Source organism: Ranitomeya variabilis, chromosome 4 (assembly GCF_051348905.1).
Source record: "Ranitomeya variabilis isolate aRanVar5 chromosome 4, aRanVar5.hap1, whole genome shotgun sequence".
Taxonomy (NCBI): Eukaryota; Metazoa; Chordata; class Amphibia; order Anura; family Dendrobatidae; genus Ranitomeya; species Ranitomeya variabilis.
Window position 1 is genome coordinate 151,710,621 of NC_135235.1, and position 19,422 is coordinate 151,730,042.

Sequence of the window (19,422 nt, forward strand, 5' to 3'; positions counted from 1 at the left end):
TTGGTGAGGACATCATACTGTGTGTGTGAAAGCATGATATACTGTGGGTGGCTGTGAGGGCATCAGGTTGAATCAAGGCAGCTTTGATGGCATCATATAGTCTGAGAGGAGATGAATGGTAATCATATTAGGTGAGGGGCATCAAACTGTATATGGCGTGATTGTGAGGAGCATCATACATTGTAGGTGGCTATGGGGGCAGCATACTGGGTGTCTGGAGGATGATGGAAAAATCATACTGTGTAGAGGGGAATGTACTGTGGGGCATCATACTGTATAGTGCACTGTGGGGGCATTATACTATGGTCTTTGGGGCATAACGGGCAAGAAAAGGTATCATACTGTGTGTGAATATTAATAAGCTTCACTAGGGGAAATAGTGTGTGTACATATAAGGGACTGAGCAAGCTTACAGAAATAGCTTAGCATAATTTTAAAATTGGCATGGTGTACTATGCACACCACAGTTTTTATCCCTCTTTCTTACCTTTCAAAGTTAGAAGATGTGCTGTTTTGATGTCATACACTATCTGTAGAATTTGTCCACTGTTTCTCTCCCTATTTGTGTTACTAAGCTGAGAGATGTGATAGTTTACTCTATCCAGATTCACCTTGAAATGGCTCATGCATTCCCTGTCTCAGCTTTTATACAGGCTATTAAAGTTTCTGCTTATAAAGAGTTCTATACCATGTGATGTAATAGCTGTAAGGCATTATGGGTGAGCTTGTTAGACTGCGTCCAGGGTCATGTGAGCCTGCCCTGGTTGATACAATTTTCTTCATTGTGTAAAATGATGGTGTTTTGTTTTTTATTGGCAATTTATGCGAAAACAAATTGCTTTAATTAGTCGCATCCAGAATTTTCAACAATTTAATATCCCGGTCAGACGCCTCTCAATCAGCCAAAGCAGATCTCCACTTTGGCAGTACCCCAAAACACGGTATATGCAAATTGAGATTCTGATTTGGCTTTTATCCTAAGTCATGTGACAAGGCTCGTTAAAGGGTCGATATTGGCTGTTAGGATTGCTACTTCCAATAGTTGGCATTGCTAAAGGAGCTGGCTGCTCACAAAGTGCTGTATCCAAACATATTAATGGAAAGTTGAGTGAAAGGAACAAAAGTGTGGTAGAAAAAGGTGTGCAAGCAACCGGGATAACCGCAGCCTTGAAAAAATTGTTAAGAAAAGGCCACTTTTAATTTGGGGGGCTTCACAAGAAGTGGACTGCTGCTGTAGTCATTGCTTCAAGAGCCAACACACACAGGACATGGGCTACAAGTGTCACATTCCATGTGTCAAGCCGCTTATGACCATTAGACAACACCAGAAACATCTTACCTGGGACAAGGAGAAAAAGAACTGGACTGTTGCTCAGAGGTCCAACGTGTTGTTTTCAGATGAACGTAAATTTTGCATTTCATTTGGAAATCAAGGTTCCAGAGGTTGGCCAATTTTTACAATTCTGATCACTGTCAATTTATGAGGTTAAAGCTCTGGAACGCTTCAACAGATCCCACTGTGTTAGGGCTAGCCGAATGCACCAAATAATTATAAGGATGGTATAAGGTGGGTTCACAGCCCGGGGTCCACCATGCAAAGATGAAACCTGCTGCCGAGTAATGATGGACTATATGGTGGTAAAATATGGATACACACACGGGTTAGCCTCACCCGGTATGAAGGAAGCGTACCCTGTTGCTTCACAGGGCCGCTGTACCGCACAAAGAGCGCAAGCAAAGAGTCACAGAACTCTATCCCAAGACTCAGGGAAAGAGTTCCTCTAGACCTCTGGCGCTCATCACCACTACTGGGGTGTCAGAGATTAATAGAACTAATAATTTACTGCACAAGAGTGTGTGCAGTGCCGCTCTGGCGGATGCCACTAACCACCCAGACTTGGGCCAGGAAAGCGCTCTATTAGCGCACGGCGCCGCACTGGCCGTCACTGCTATCAGATGCTCTATCGTGTGCTAGCTGTGCGTGATACCACTGTCAGGCGGTAGATAGCTTCCACCATTCGCAAACAGTCAACAATACTAGGGATGGGAATGATTTGGAGCTTTCATCCATCGACAGGCATACATCCACACACACAAATTAAAAAGTTTATAATAAAGCATGGCGTGTAGCCATGCGAAACTTTTATAGCGGAAGCTCTCCGGGACCTTCCTAGTGGTCCAATAGTAGCTGCTACAGGACCTGAGCATATGACCCCTGACCTCCAATGAGAGGTCGTCTCTTGGGCATGCTCAGAAGACGAAAAGCAAGATGCCTGCTCACTGCTGATCAGTACTTTTTACAATGGCTGAGCCTGGAAGAACAGCAGCAACCAGCTGCAAAGTATCAGCTTAAGCCAGATGCTGGGACCAATGTCTATGCTGAGCAGGCTCCACTGCAGCTGGAGGAGAATGGGAGACCACAGCGGAGATGGTTCGAGATTCCTCTTGTGCAGTGGTGGGAACTCGACACCTAACACACTGATTTTGAGACTGTTTTTTCTGGACATACTGTACTTCATGCCAGTGGTAACATTTCTTTGATTTGACTGCATTTACTTATGCAAAAAATGGAAATTTAGCAAAAATTTTGAAAGTTTTGCAATTTTCAAACTTTTAATTTTTGTGCCCTTAAATCAGAGAGTCCTACCACACAAAATTGTTAATAAATAACATTTCCCACATGTCTACTTTACATCAGCACAATTTTGGAAACAGAATTTTTTTTTGCTAGGATGTTATATATATATGTCAATATAACAGAAAATGCCCAAAAGTGACAACATACTAAAAACTGCACCCCTCAAGGTGTGCAAAACCACATTTAAGAGGTTTATTAACCCTTCAGGTGCTTCACAAGAACTAAATCAATGTGGAAGGAAAACATAATAATAACAATCTTTCTTTATATAGCGCCAACATATTCCGCAGCACTTTACAATTAAGCTGGGACATATACAGACAAATTCAATACAAGTTAAGACAATTTAAACAGTGACATTTGGAGTGAGGTCCCTGCTCGCAAGCTTTCAATCTACAAGGAAATGGGGGGACACAATAGGTGAAAAGTGCTTGTTATTTCAGGTCTGGCAATTATAATAAATAGGGATTTTCATATAAAGCTGCATGATCCGGTCATCAGCCTGTGTGTTTAAGTGCAATAGTCAAGTATCAAGTGCAGTTATCATGTGCATGGAGGGTGTGGAGACAGATGAATAGTAGGGTGCAGATTTAGAATAATATTTGGAAAGAGGGAACAGGGCAAAGTTAGTTTACTGAGTAGTTGATGTGGTAGGCTTGTTTGAAGAGATGGGTTTTTAGAGCGCGCTTGAATAGGTCTGGGCTAGGTATCAGTCTGATCATCTGGGGAAGTGCATTCCAGAGAGCTGGCGCAGCACGAGAGAAGTCTTGCAGACGGAGGTGCGAGGTTCGGATTACGGGGGATGTTAGCCTTAGGTCATTTGTAGAACGGAGGGCACAAGTAGGGCGATAGACAGAGATGAGAGAGGAGATATAAGACAGTGCAGAACTGTGGAGGGCTTTGTAGGGGGGGAGAGAGATGAGTTTATACTGGACCCTGTAGCGAATGGGTAGCCAGTGTAATGACTGGCACAAGATGGAGGCATCGGTGAAGCGGTTGGACAGAAATATGACCCTGGCTGCCGCATTCAAGATGGATTGGAGAGGAGAAAGTTTGGTAAGAGGGAGACCAATCAGAAGAGAGTTGCAGTAGTCCAGACGAGAATGAATAAGAGCGACAGTAAGAGTCTTAGCAGTTTCAAAGGTGAGAAAAGGTTGGATTCTGGAGATGTTTTTAAGATGCAGGTGACAAGAGCGAGTGAGTGATCGGATATAGGGAGTAAAGGAAATTTCGAAGTCGAATATGACCCCAAGACAGCGGGCATGCTGCTTAGGAATTATGGTTGAACCCTCCAGGGTAATTTCGATGTTGGGAAGAGTGAGGTTAGTAGAAGGGAGAAAAACAAGAAGTTCCGTTTTGGAGAGATTTAGTTTCAGATAGAGGGAGGACATGATGTTAGAGACAGCAGACAGACAATCCTTGGTATTTTGAATTAGGGTAGGGGTGATGACAGGGGAAGAAGTGTATAATTGGGTGTCATCAGCATAGAGATGATACTGGAACCCAAATCTGCTGATTGTTTGTCCAATAGGGGACGTGTATAGAGAGAAGAGGAGGGGGCCTAGGACTGAGCCCTGCGGAACCCCGATAGTAAGGGGACGAGGACAGGAAGAGGAGCTGAAAAAGGATACAGTGAAGGAGCGGTCAGAGAGGTAGGAGGAGAACCAGGAGAGGGCTGTGTCCTTGAGGCCTATGGAGCAGAGCATAGTGAGAAGGAGCTGTTGATCCACAGTGTCAAATGTGGCAGAGAGATCCAGGAGAATCAGCAGAGAGCAATGACCTTTGGATTTAGCTGAACATTTTACTTTTTTCACAAAAAATTTACTTTAGAAGCAAATTTTTTTATCTTCACAAGTTTGTCAGGAGAAAATGGACCTCAAAATTTGTTGTGCAATTTCTATTGAGTATGCTGGTACCCAGTTTGTGGGGCAAAGCCACTGCTTGGATGCATGGCAGAGAACAGAAGTGAGAGAGCACCGCTTGATTTTTTAAACACAAAATTGGCTGATGTGCCTAAACATTGTAAACCACCCAATTCTAACTCCAACCCTAATCCCAACCCTAACAATAACCCTAACCACAACACCACCCTAACCCCAACACCACTAACCTAACATCAACACAACCCTAACCCTAGCCCAACCCTAACCCTAGCTCTAATCCCAACCCAATCCCTAGCCTCAACCCTAATGCTAGCCCCAACTCTATCCCTAGGCCAACCCTAGCCCAACCATAACTATCCCTACCCTAACCCTAGCTCAAACCCTAGCTCCAACATTAACCCTTGCTCTAACCTCAACTTTAGCCCAACCCCAAATCTTAGCTCTAACCCCAACTCTAACCCTAACTCTAATGGAAAAATGGAAATAAATACATTTATTTTATTATTTTTACCTAAATAAGTGGGTGATAAAGGGGGGTTTACTTTACTATTTGTTTTAATCTCTGACAGTGGCATGTAACTACTACTTACCTGACATGCTTTACAAAAGTCCTGCCCATGGGTGACCCTGTCACATGATTGTTGGTCACCCATGGGTTGGCATGACAACCACAGGTCTCCAGCAGACCTGTCAGGTTGTCATTGCCAGATTGTTATGAGTGCCACCCCATGGTCAGCACCAATAGCAAGTGAACATTTCTGCTACACACAGGCGATCTGATCATCGCCTCTGCATAGCAGAGGAGATCAGAGTACTGCAGCTTATAGTTTACCATGGAGATTATTAACCACTTTATGCCATTAGAAGTACTATTCCATCCATGTGACCAGGGCCCTACTTCCCATGGACGGAATAGTACAATCATAGGCGATCGGCCGTGCTCACGGGGGAAGTGCGGCTGATCGCCGCCGGTTGTCAGCTGATTATTATTACAGCTGACATCCTGCACTATGTGGCACATCTGGCACATTAACCCCCAGAACACTGCGATCAAACATGATCGCAGCATTCCATCAATATAGGGAAGCATCGCGCAGGGAGGGGGCTCCCTGCGTGCTTCCCTGAGACCCTGGGAGCAATGCGATGTCATCGTGTTGTTCACAGGGTCTCCTACCTCCTCCTCCCTGCAGGCCCTGGATCCAAAATGGCCAAGGAGCTCCATTCGGGTCCTGCAGGGAGGTGGCTTGCAAGCACCTGCTCAGAGCAGGCATCGGAAAGCCTTTGCAAAGTGCTGTGTGCAGTGTGTGCTTCCTCTGGCTAGCGTCTGCTTGTCTCCGTGGCTACACGTCCTCCTGATGTCTTCAGCTCCTGGCCCACTTTGCTGACGTATCGGTGGTGGACATGGACCAATGAAGTCGGACGCCAAGGCCCTGGCTTACGGCCTTTGCCATGCCATTGTAAGTGCAGTGTATACCGCAAAACTCCACTTTTGGTGGACTAATTTCCTCCCCTACATAAATACCTGTATTTTACGCCCTGACACCATGCCCCCGAAGAAGCTACACAGTGAAATGCGCGTTGGGGTTCTCTCTCCACATCCATTTAAGGTTGGTTTACTCCTATGGCATTCTATTGTGGTTATCTACTTGACTTCTCTGCTTTTCATTATATGGCATGTATGCCTTATAGAATAACTTGTGGAACACTCTGTCTTTGTCTTGGCAGTAACCTTTTTTATATAGGGACTTTATAGCTACTATTATCAATATGCACTTGGCACTTTATATGATATAATTTGAGTCTCCTCTATATATATTTTTTGCATTTTGTACTGCTATCTGATAGTAATACTCTATGCTGTGGACGTGTTCCATCCTGCTACATAGACAATGTTACTCACCACTTCAAGTCTGCCTACAACTAGTCTGACATATTTACATACCTTCCATTTTGGACGTGGCACCCAAAGGTGTCACAATCCCCCCCTTTTTCCTTAATTTTTCATATTTTTGTATCATCTTTAATACTATTTTAATGTATTTTCCTAAATAAAGATTTGCATGATTTTCATCTTATATCGTTCTGTGGTCCATATCTTTTTGTTTGGTTTTTTATTAAGTATTTTGTGTGACATAACTCTGTGATTTAAGGGCATAAAAATTCAAAGTTGCAAAATGTTCTAAATTTTCGCCAAATTTCCGTGTTTTTCACAAATAAACGCAGGTAATATCAAATAAATTTTACCACTAATATGAAGTACAATATGTCACGAAAAAACAATGTCAGAATCACTGGGATCAATTGAAGCGTTCCAGAGTTATAACTTCATAAAGGGACAGTGGTCAAAATTGTAAAAATTGGCCCGGTCATTAACGTGCAAACCACCCTTGGGGGTAAAGGGGTTAAAGCATGCAAAAAGTAAAAACGTTTTAAAAAAATATAAAAAAATATATACATAACAGTTCAAGTTCAAATCACCTCCCTTTCGCCCCATTCAAAATAAAACAATAACAAAATCAAACATACACATATTTGGTATCACCGAGTTCAGAATCGACCAATCTATCAATATTAAAAAAGAATTAACCCAATCGCTAAATGTCGTAACGAGAAAAAAATTCAAAGTATCAGAATTAAGTTTTTTTGGGCACCGATACATTGCAATAAAATGCAATAAAGGGTGATAAAAAGATTGTATCTACACCAAAATGGTATGAATGAAAATGTCAGCTCGGCGCACAAAAAATAAGCCCTCACCCAGCCCCAGATCACAAAAAATGGAGACACTACATGTCTTGGAATATGGAGACTTTTTTTTCAAAGTTGGATTGTTGTTCCACCACTTAAATAAAAAAGAAACTATACATCTATATTGTCTTTCATCTCGTAATGACCTGGAAAATCAAAGTGGCAGGTCAGCTTTAGCATTTAATGAACATGGTAAAAAAAAAAAAGAAAAAGAAAAAAACAACTGTGAAATTGCACTATTTTTGCAATTTCACTGCACTTAGAATTGACCAGTACGCAATATGTTAAAACCAATGATGTTGTTCAAAACTACAACTTGTCTCACAAAAAACAAGCCCTCACATGGCCATATTGATCGAAAACTATAAACAAAATGGCTCTGGGAAGAAGGGAAGCAAAAACACGAAAATGCAAAAACTGAAATACATCTGGTTGTAAAGTGGTTAACTTGTTGTCCTTGGCTGGATTTGGACCCATGACCTTAGTACTACAAGTTATTAGTACTTACTACTAAATATTAAAGAGATTAATGTCTGAAACAAAGAGCACTTAGCCCCATACATGCCTTTCAACTAAGCTAAGGGTGGAGAAAGGATTTGGGGGATTTTTGCATAACTCCAGCTACAGTAATATGGACTTTTCAAAATTTTTTTTCTTTATTATATTCCTGCACCATACAGTAAAAGTGGAAAGAAAGCTTTATCCATTGGGTGAGTATGATTACAATCATACCATATTAATATAGTTTTCTTATATTTTGTTACTTTTGCAAACTAAGAATTATATTGTAGAAAAATAAGTATTAGACCTACCGGTAATTATGTTTCCAGGAGTCTATACTGACAGCACCCTGGAGGATGTCCTCCTCCTCCTTGCTGGGACAGGAAACACACGAGAGTTCAAATATCCGGTCCCACCCACCAATCCTCAGTGTTGTCACAAGAACCATCTCATGGAATGATGCAAATAAAAACTTTTAATGACAGGATCACATTACAACATAGTATATAAATACATATATGAATACACATGAACTTATAACAAACTGGGGGGGAACTACCAGTGCTGTCAGTTTGGACTCCTGGAAAAATAATTACCGGTAGGTCTAATACCTATTTTCCAGGACGTCCCTCCTGACAGCACCCTGGAGGGTACCAAAGCACCTCCTTAGGGTGGGATTACCGCTTGGAGGACATTCCTCCCGAAAGCAGTGTGCTGACCGGACATAACATCAAGTTTATAATGTTTACAGAAGGTGCTAGCATTGGCCCATGTTGCGGCCTTATAAATTTGTTCCTCTGAAGCTCCTGCCCGCTCCGCCTAGGAGGCAGAAACCCCACGAGTAGAGTGGGCCCTTAAGCCTACTGGAGGGGACATACCCTCTGACTGATAAGCATCTGAGATTACCTCTGTGATCCAACGCGCAATTGAGGCCTTAGAGGCCTTCCTACCCCTGTTCTTTCCCCCAAAAAGAATAAAGAGGTTTGGATCTATACGCCAAGTCTCTGTAGCCTTCAAATAGTCTAAAACCCCCTGTCTGACATCCAGTGAGTGGTGGCCTTTCTCTTACTCGTTGGAAGGGTTATTACAAAAAGAAGGAAGTATTATCTCCTGATTCCTATTTTTGGCAGAGCCTACCTTTGGGATAAATGCTGGATCTAGTTTCAGAATTAAACTATCATCCCTAATCTGGAGATACGGGTCTCTGATACACAGAGCTTGAATCTCTCCAACCCTCTTGGCCGTAGTGATCGCCACTAAGAAAGCAGTTTTCCGTGTGCAAATAGAAATAGGCATATCTTCACCCAGGGCATAAGAACCTTTACACAAGGCCCTAAGGACTAAGTTAAGGTCCCAAGATGGGGACAAATGTCTAATGGTGGGACGCATTCTCTGGGTGGCCTGAATAAACCTTATTTTCCATGGGTGAGATGCCAAAAGATAGTCCAGAAAGGAGCTTAGTGCAGACACCTGTACTTTTAATGTGCTGGGTCTAAGACCCATGTTGAACCCTTTTTGTAGGAAGTTTAAGATACCCGGAACATCTGGAGAGCCTGACACAACATCGGACCTGCCACATTCTAGACAAAATCATTTCCAAATTTTTCGATAAATGTCTGAAGTTACAGGTTTCCTGCTAGCCTGGATAGTAGCTATGACTTGATCTGACAAGCCTTTAGACTTCAGGATGTCTTTTTCAGGATCCAGGCTGAAAGATGGAGTTTGCTTGGATTTGGATGGTACACTGGCCCCTGGTGAATGACTTTCCCCTTGAGGGGCAACTCGACTGTGTTGTCGATCGCTAAAGTCCCCAGTAAGGGAAACCAGCTTCTTCTTGGCCAGTATGGAACGATCAAAATGACCTTTGCTCGATCCTCCTTGATTTTCCGTAGAACGGCTGGAATTAATTCCAGGGGTGGGAACGCGTATGAGAGAGGCTGGTCCCACTGCTGGCTCAGTGCATCTACCCTGTCTGGAAGATCCGAGGGGTTCAGAGAGAAGAATCTTGAGACCTTCGAGTTTATTCTGTTTGCAAACAAGTCTATGTTGGGGGTTCCCCACCGGTGACATAACTTCAGGAAGATACTCTGATTCAGTTCCCACTCTGTTGGACACAGTTGCCGTCTGCTCAGATAATCTGCTATCATGTTCTGAGAGCCTTCTAGGTGGATAGCCATTATAGATAGAACTGTATCCTCTGTCCAGTTTAAAATTGTCTCTGCTAGATCCTGCACTGGTCGATATCTCAGGCCTCCCTGATGATTCAGGAATGAGACTGTCGTCACATTGTCGGAGAAAATTTTTACATGACGATCTGAGAGCGTGAGCCGATTTCGCCTTAATGCTTCCCATACGGCATATAGTTCCTTGAAATTGGAGGATCTGTCTCTGATGCTTGCTGGCCACCTGCCCTGGAAGATTCTGCCCTGTAGATGAGCTCCCCAGCCCCATGCGCTGGCGTCCATGGTGACAATTACGTAAGGGAAGGTGGACCATAGAACGCCCACCTTCAGGTTCTCTGTCTGTGTTCACCAGTGGAGAGATCTCCGTGTTGGACCTGCCAGCCTCAAGGGGGCATCTAGAGAAGACTGACGGTGATCCCAAACCGACAGGATCTGTCTTTGCAGGGGTCTTGAGTGTGTCTGTGCCCACCTGACACATGGTATGCAGGCCGTCATTAGGCCGAGTACTTTCATCGCAATCCTTATGGAAACTCGATGTTCCAATAGATACCTGACTCGAGTTTGAATTGTCACTCGCTTGACATCTGGTAATATGGATATTCTGCATCTGGAATCCAGGCACACTCCCAGGAAAATCTTCCTTTGTTCTGGTAGTAGGTCGGACTTCTGCCAGTTTAGTACCCATCCAAGATGTTTCATTACTGAAATCGTCCGAGTCCTGTGATCCACCAGGAGCTCTACCGAATCTGCCATGAGAAGAAAGTCGTCCAGGTACGGAATTATTATAATACCCTGGCTTCTCAGGAAGGCCACCATTTCTGATACAAGTTTTGTAAAAATATGAGGAGCAGAAGCCAGCCCGAAGGGGAGGCCCTGAAACTGGTAGTGGCAGGTCCGGGTTGGAAGAGCTACTGCAAACCTCAGCAGATTCTGAGACGAGGGGTGCAGCGGGACCTGACAATAGGCACTCTTTAGGTCGAGTGTGCACATAATAGCATCCTGAGCTATAAGATGAACTGCTGACTGGATAGATTCCATTCGGAACCTTTTGTATCTTACCCAGGCATTCAAAGGCTTTAGATTTATTATGGTGCGAGTGTCGCCCGATGGCTTTGTGATAGTGAATAGGGATGAATAGTGCCCCCTTCCTATCTCTGATGGAGGGACCAGGATTATTACCTCTGTACTGAGCATGTCTTGTAAATCTTTTAGTATGCCAGAGTCTGCCGTAACTATAGTAGGTGCAATATACCTTTCTGGGGAAGGGGAGTAAAGCTCTATGCTGTATCCCTCTAACACGGTTCTGCGAACCCATTGATTTTGAGTGATGTGAGCCCAGTTTTTTGCAAACTGCCGAAGCCTTCCCCCAATGCACGTGGCATCATTGTGACTTATTTCTAGAGGATGGAGTAAAGAAAAGACCTCTGCTCCTGCTACCCTGTCCACGAGAGCCTCTGTAGGATCCTCTGCTGGACCGACTCTGTCCCCTAGAATCAAATTGCTTTCTGGAGAAGAGACCTCTCCAAAAGGGCTGGGATCACTTAGACTTGTCTTCAGAGAACCCCTTCTTTTTATCAGAGGCTGACTCAAGGATAGAGTCCAAAGCAGGTCCAAACACCCTCTGTCCTGAAAACGGAATAGAGCAAAGTTTGGACTTAGAGGCATTGTCACCTGACCAGGACCTCAGCCATACAGCCCTCCTAGCCGCAATAGATAGGGAACTCTTACAAGCTGAGAATCTAACTGATTCTGCTGTCATATCTGATAAAAATGCCATGGCTGACTTCATAATAGGTATGGAGCTCAGAATATCAGATCTAGGGGTCTTGTTGGCTAAATGATCTTCCAACTGACCCATCCATAGGTACATAGATCTGGCCACCGAAGTGGCTGCTATGTTTGTCCTAATCAGTGCCGCAGAAGCCTCCCAGGCCCACTTTAGGAGAATGTCAGCTTTCCTATCCATAGAGTCACGCAAACTAGAAGAGTCCTCGAAAGGTATAGCAGTCTTTTTGGTGACTTTTGCAAATGGAATGGCAATTTTAGGGACCTCCTCCCATAACTTGACTTCCTCTGGGTCGAATGGCAAATGACCTTTAAAGTCACGAGATAGCACCAGCCGGCGCTCAGCATCTTTCCACTCTTCTAGGACCATGGCTTTGATATGATCACTTATAGGAAACACAGTCTGGTTTTGCGCCACAAGTCCCCTGAACATCAAGTCCTGTCTGGAATGTGGTTTAGAAGTGTCCTCGATCTGCATAGTATTCCTCACTGCCTGGACAAGCTCATCTATCTCCTCGGACTGGAAGAGGTACTTCCTGGCTCGATCCTGGATCTCTACCGGAATCTCTCCCTCCTCTTCTGATAGAGTATCCCTTAACTCGGAACCTTCATCAGAAGAATACTCTGGCTTCCCCTGGTTTTCTTCCCGCCTGGCTCGCTTACGACCAGCTATGGGACTGGCAGGGCGCGAATGTGAGAGGCTGGATATGGAGGCCTGAACCTCCTCCCGTATTAGGGATCTCATCTCTGAAAGCAGTGATGTCTGCTCATCCTTCATGACCCTAGAAGTACAGGGTGTGCAGAGGGTCTTGCCATGGGAGTCTGGGAGCTTTATATGGCATGCAGGACATCTGCTGGTCTTCACTGTGACCTTTCCAGATTTTTTAGCTGTGGCTGGGGGAGCAGTGGGGTTTCCCTTATCCTAAATGACATAAGATAGGGAGTAATAGGCTAGATGGTGTGAGTGGTGTTATCTGAGGGGTGAGGATGAACTGCACCAGGCAGACTTACCCCTTGCTCCTCAATCCTGTCTTCCATAGCTGGTCTGGAGCCAACAACGCACCCCCTGCACGATGCTGGAGTTTAATGATAGTAGCTGCTGCACTGCACTGCGTACTCCTGATGGAGTGCCTGCTCTCCCCGCTCATAGAACGCCACCGGAAGTGACGTTTCGCCGGCCCTGACAAAACCGGAAGTGACACAGCTCCTCTTGTCCCAGAAATGCACGTCAGGTGCAGCGTCTCCAGAACAGCACGCCTTGCTGAATGGAGACCCGCCAGGATCACCGCCGTGTCCTGAGCGGAGAGCCTCCCACCGGGAGGAGCGGCTCAATCCCAGAGCTTCGTCCCACTCCAGGCCTTTGGGGTAGAGGGACTCCCCACTGGGGAGTTTCGACCCTGAGCCTCTTGACAGGGGGAAGGATTGGATGACCGCACGATCCCCCTGAGCTTGGTAAGCTTGCGCAGCTCTTTCCTCGTGTGTCCTTCCATGCAGGGACAGGAAAAACACTGAGGATTGGTGGGTGGGACCGGATATTTTAACTCTCGTGTGTTTCCTGTCCCAGCAAGGAGGAGGAGGACGTCCTCCAGGGTGCTGTCAGGAGGAACGTCCTGGAAAAAATGTTTATACATTTACACATTCTGAGAGCTATAAGTTTTTATTTTTCCTCCTTCAGATTTGTGTGAGGGCTTGTGTTTTCTGAGGGAAAAGATGACATTTTTAGTGATATATTTATTTATATCCAATTTTGTATCACTTTTTTTGTACTTTTTGTACATTTGTACAGTAAAATATTTAAAATTACTGTGTTTAATGTCACAATTTTTTATGTGATGGGGATGTGCTACATGCAACAGTACCAAATAGGTGTATGTTTATGTTTATTTTGTTTTTACACAATAAAATATTCATATGCATATTCATTAGGAAAACATTTTTTGTGATCTTTACATTGTTTGTTTTGTGAGGTTATTTTACATTTTTTTAATTTTTTATTAACTTTTCTCCTTAAGCCCTCTACGAGAATTGGACATTTTATACAACTGGCTGTTACTGCAAGAGTTTGGCTGTCAGTTAAGCCTCCCAGCAGTGGACCCATGGGCAAAGATTCCTGCATGATCACCATGATGTAACTATATACATAAGTGGTCAAAATTGTTGGTACCCCTCGTATAAAGACAGAAAAACCCACAATGGTCACAGAAATAACTTGAATCTGACAAAAGTAATAATAAATAAAAAAAATCTATGAAAATGAACAAATGAAAGACAGAAATTGCTTCCACAGAATTAAAAAAAAATAAAACTCATTGAATAGGCATGGACAGAAATTATGGTACCCCTGAAAATAATGTGACCAAAGGTGTTGTGAATTCCGTTCTTGGGCTCCCTCCTGTGGTTGTGAATGGTACTTTTGGGAGTTCTGCCCTTGGGCTCCCTCTGGTGGGTTCGAGTGGTACTGCTGCTCCTGGAGTTTGGCCTGGCAGCTGACTTCACTAATCGGCTCCCTTGGCCTTGGTATTTAACAGGGCTCTGGTCTGTAATTTATGCCAGCTGTCAATGTTTTTCTAGGTTAGACTCAGTCTTCTCCTTGGATCTCTCTGATGGCCTGTCCATGCCAGCATAAGATAAGTTCTTGCTAGTTCTTGTAATTACTGTTCAGTTTAAAGTTATGTCTCTTTTTGTCCAGCTTGTCATTATGAAATGTTCAGGCTAGCTGGAAGCTCTGGGAAAGCAGAGTTGCCCCTCCACACCGTGAGTCGGTGTGGAGGTTATTTTTGTAATCTCTGCGTGGATTTTTAGGTTCTATATACTGACCGCACAGTGCCCTTTCCTATTTTTGTCTATCTAGTCAGAGTTGGCCTCCTTTGCTAAAATCTGTTTTCATCCCTGCGTTTGTCATTTCCCTCTCCACTCACAGTCAATATATGTGGGGGGCTATCTTTCCTTTGGGGAATTTCTCTGAGGCGAGATAGTTTTCTATTTCCATCTTGAGGGGTAGTTAGTTCTTAGGCTGTGAAGAGGCGTCTAGGGAGTGACAGGAACGTCCCACAGCTATTTCTAGTGTTTGTGTTAGGATTAGGGATTGCGGTCAGTAAAGCTATCACCTCCTCAGAGCTAGTCCAGGATCTATTTTACCAACCAGGTCACATCAGTGCTGCTCCGTACCCATCAGGTCATTTCAGTGCTGCTCCATACCCATCAGGTCATATCAGTGCTGCTCCGTTCCCACCAGGTCATATCAGTGCTGCTCTGTTACCACCAGGTCATAACAGTACAGCTGGCCCACAATGTGTTAAATACATCTCTAAAGAGGGAAAAGAAAGTTCTGAGTCATTTATTTTTATTTTTTTTTGTAGCTTGTTTTGTCTTTTTTTTCCCCTTAATCTTTGGGTGGTTCAAGATTTGGGTACTGATATGGAGGTTCAGGGTTTGTCCTCGCGTGTTGATCATCTCGCTGCAAGGGTACAGAATATCCAAGATTATGTTGTCCAGACTCTGGTTTCTGAGCCTAGAATTCCTATTCCTGATTTGTTTTCTGGGGATAGATCTAAATTTTTGAACTTCAAAAATAATTGCAGATTGTTTTTTGCTCTGAGACCCTGTTCCTCTGGTGACTCCGTTCAGCAGGTGAAGATTGTTATTTCTCTGCTCCGTGGAGACCCGCAAGACTGGGCATTCTCCCTTGAGCCAGGGAGTCCTCCATTGCTCAATGTAGATGCATTTTTTCAAGCACTCGGACTGCTTTATGATGAACCTAATTCTGTGGATCAGGCACAAAAAATTTTGCTGTCTCTGTGTCAGGGTGAGGAAGCAGCAGAAGTTTACTGCCAGAAATTTAGAAAGTGGTCTGTGCTTACAAAATGGAATGAGGATGCCCTGGCAGCTATTTTCAGAAAGGGTCTTTCTGAAGCCCTTAAGGATGTTATGGTGGGGTTCCCCACACCTGCTGGTTTGAACGAATCAATGTCTCTGGCCATTCAGATTGATCGGCGCTTGCGTGAGCGTAAGGTGGTGCACCATATGGCGGTGTCCTCTGGGCAGAGTCCTAAGCCTATGCAATGTGATAGGACTTTGACAAGAGCAGAACGGCAAGAATTCAGACGTCAGAATGGGCTGTGTTTTTACTGTGGTGATTCTGCTCATGCTATTTCTGATTGTCCTAAGCGTACTAAAAAGGTCGCTAGGTCTGTTGCCTTTAGTACTATACAGCCTAAATTTCTCTTGTCTGTTACTCTGATTTGCTCACTGTCGTCCTTTTCTGTAATGGCATTTGTGGATTCTGGCGCTGCCCTGAACTTAATGGACTTAGACTTTGCCAGGCGCTGTGGTTTTTCCTTGGAGCCTTTGCAGAGCCCAATTCCCTTGAGGGGGATTGATGCTACGCCATTGGCCAAGAATAAACCTCAGTACTGGACACATTTGACCATGTACATGGCTCCAGCACATCAGGAAAATATTCGCTTTTTGGTGGTGCATAATTTGCATGATGTTGTTGTGCTGGGTTTTCCATGGTTACAGGTACATAATCCGGTGCTGGATTGGAAATCTATGTCTGTGACTAGTTGGGGTTGCCAAGGGATACATTGTGATATTCCTGTGATGTCAATCTCCTCTTCCCCTTCTTCTGAAGTTCCTGAGTTTTTGTCGGATTTCCAGGATATATTTGATGAGCTAAGTCTAGTTCCCTGCCACCTCATAGGGACTGTGATTGTGCTATTAATTTGATTCCTGGCTGTAAGTTCCCTAAGGGGCGACTTTTCAATCTGTCAGTGCCAGAGCATGCCGCTATGCGGAGTTATGTAAAGGAGTCCTTAGAGAAGGGGCATATTCGCCCGTCTTCGTCACCGTTGGGAGCGGGGTTCTTTTTTGTTGCCAAGAAGGATGGCTCCTTGAGACCCTGTATAGATTATCGCCTTCTCAATAAGATCACGGTTAAATTCCAGTACCCTTTACCTTTACTTTCAGATTTGTTTGCTCGGATTAAAGGGGCTAGCTGGTTTACCAAGATCGATCTTAGAGGGGCGTATAATCTTGTTCGTATTAAACAGGGTGATGAATGGAAAACAGCATTTAATACGCCCGAAGGCCATTTTGAATATCTGGTAATGCCTTTCGGGCTCTCTAATGCTCCACCTGTGTTTCAGTCCTTTATGCATGATATTTTCCGGGAGTATCTGGATAAATTTATGATTGTATATTTGGATGATATCTTGGTTTTCTCCGATGATTGGGAGTCTCATGTGAAGCAGGTCAGGATGGTATTTCAGATCCTTCGTGCTAATGCACTGTTTGTGAAGGGGTCTAAGTGCCTTTTTGGAGTTCAGAAGGTTTCTTTTTTGGGTTTCATTTTTTCACCCTCGGCTATTGAAATGGACCCTGTTAAGGTCCAGGCCATTCATGATTGGACTCAACCTACATCTGTGAAGAGCCTACAGAAATTTTTGGGCTTTGCTCATTTTTATCGCCGCTTCATTGCTAATTTTTCTACTGTGGTTAAACCTCTGACCGATTTGACCAAGAGAGGTGCTGATGTGGTGAATTGGTCCTCTGCGGCTGTGGAGGCCTTTCAGGAGCTTAAGCGTCGTTTTACTTCTGCCCCTGTGTTGCGTCAGCCAGATGTTTCTCTCCCTTTTCAGGTTGAGGTTGACGCTTCTGAGATTGGGGCAGGAGCCGTTTTGTCTCAGAGAAGTTCTGATGGCTCTTTGATAAAACCATGTGCTTTCTTCTCCAGAAAGTTTTTGCCTGCTGAGCGTAATTATGATGTTGGCAATCGAGAGTTGTTGGCTATGAAGTGGGCATTTGAGGAGTGGCGTCATTGGCTTGAGGGAGCTAAGCATCGAGTTGTGGTCTTGACTGATCATAAGAATTTGATTTACCTCGAGTCTGCCAAGCGGTTGAATCCTAGACAGGCTCGATGGTCTTTGTTTTTCTCCCATTTTTATTTTGTGGTCTCGTATCTTCCGGGATCTAAGAATGTGAAGGCGGATGCCCTTTCTAGGAGTTTTCTGCCTGATTCTCCAGGAGTCCTTGAGCCGGCTGGTATTCTCAAGGAGGGGGTGATTCTTTCTGCCATCTCCCCTGATTTGCGGCGGGTGCTTCAGGAGTTTCAGGCTGATAGACCTGACCGCTGTCCTGTGGGGAAACTGTTTGTTCCTGATAGATGGACTAGTAAGGTAATTTCTGAGATTCATGGTTCTGTATTGGCTGGTCATCCGGGGATTTTTGGTACCAGAGATTTGGTTGCCAGGTCCTTTTGGTGGCCTTCCTTGTCGCGGGATGTGCGTTCTTTTGTGCAGTCCTGTGGGACCTGTGCCCGGGCCAAGCCCTGCTGTTCCCATGCTAGTGGGTTGCTTTTGCCTTTGCCGGTTCCTGAGAGGCCCTGGACGCATATTTCCATGGATTTTATTTCTGATCTTCCTGTCTCTCAGAATATGTCTGTCATCTGGGTGGTTTGTGACCGGTTTTCTAAGATGGTCCATTTGGTACCTTTACCCAAGTTGCCTTCCTCCTCTGATTTGGTTCCATTATTTTTTCAGCATGTGGTTCGTTTGCATGGCATTCCGGAGAATATTGTGTCTGATAGAGGTTCCCAGTTTGTGTCTAGGTTTTGGCGGTCCTTTTGTGCTAGAATGGGCATTGAGTTGTCTTTTTCTTCGGCATTTCATCCTCAGACAAATGGCCAAACTGAGCGAACCAATCAGACCTTGGAAACCTATTTGAGATGCTTTGTGTCTGCGGATCAGGATGATTGGGTGGCCTTCTTGCCGTTGGCCGAGTTTGCCCTTAATAATCGGGCCAGTTCGGCTACCTTGGTTTCGCCTTTTTTTTGTAACTTCGGTTTTAATCCTTGTTTTTCTTCGGGGCAGGTTGAGCCTTCGGACTGTCCTGGTGTGGATTCTGTGGTGGACAGGTTGCAGTGGATTTGGACTCAAGTGGTGGACAATTTAACGTTGTCTCAGGAAAGGGCTCAACTTTTTGCTAACCGCCGTCGGTGCGTTGGTCCCCGGCTTCGTGTTGGGGATTTGGTCTGGTTGTCTTCTCGTCATGTTCCTATGAAGGTTTCTTCCCCTAAATTTAAGCCTCGTTTTATTGGTCCTTATAAGATTTCTGAAATTATTAATCCGGTGTCTTTTCGTTTGGCCCTTCCTGCTTTTTTTTCCATTCATAATGTGTTCCATAGATCTTTGTTGCGGAGATATGTGGTGCCCATGGTTCCCTCCGTTGACCCTCCTGCTCCTGTGTTGGTTGACGGGGAGTTGCAATATGTGGTGGAGAAGATTTTGGATTCTCGTCTTTCGAGGCGGAAACTTCAGTATCTGGTCAAGTGGAAGGGTTATGGCCAGGAGGATAATTCTTGGGTTTTTGCCTCCGATGTCCATGCGGCCGATTTGGTTCGTGCTTTTCATCTGGCTCGTCCTGATCGGCCTGGGGGCTCTGGTGAGGGTTCGATGACCCCTCCTCAAGGGGGGGTACTGTTGTGAATTCCGTTCTTGGGCTCCCTCCTGTGGTTGTGAATGGTACTTTTGGGAGTTCTGCCCTTGGGCTCCCTCTGGTGGGTTCGAGTGGAACTGCTGCTCCTGGAGTTTGGCCTGGCAGCTGACTTCACTAATCGGCTCCCTTGGCCTTGGTATTTAACAGGGCTCTGGTCTGTAATTTATGCCAGCTGTCAATGTTTTTCTAG

At 44.6% G+C, this 19,422-nt stretch overlaps 1 protein-coding gene across 2 annotated transcripts in view; it reads left to right on the forward strand.

Annotated features, from left to right (window-relative positions):
* Nucleotides 1-19,422, forward strand: part of LOC143768537 (uncharacterized) — a 58,156-nt gene that overhangs the window by 19,360 nt on the left and 19,374 nt on the right. The gene's annotated exons all lie outside the window — the stretch shown is intronic.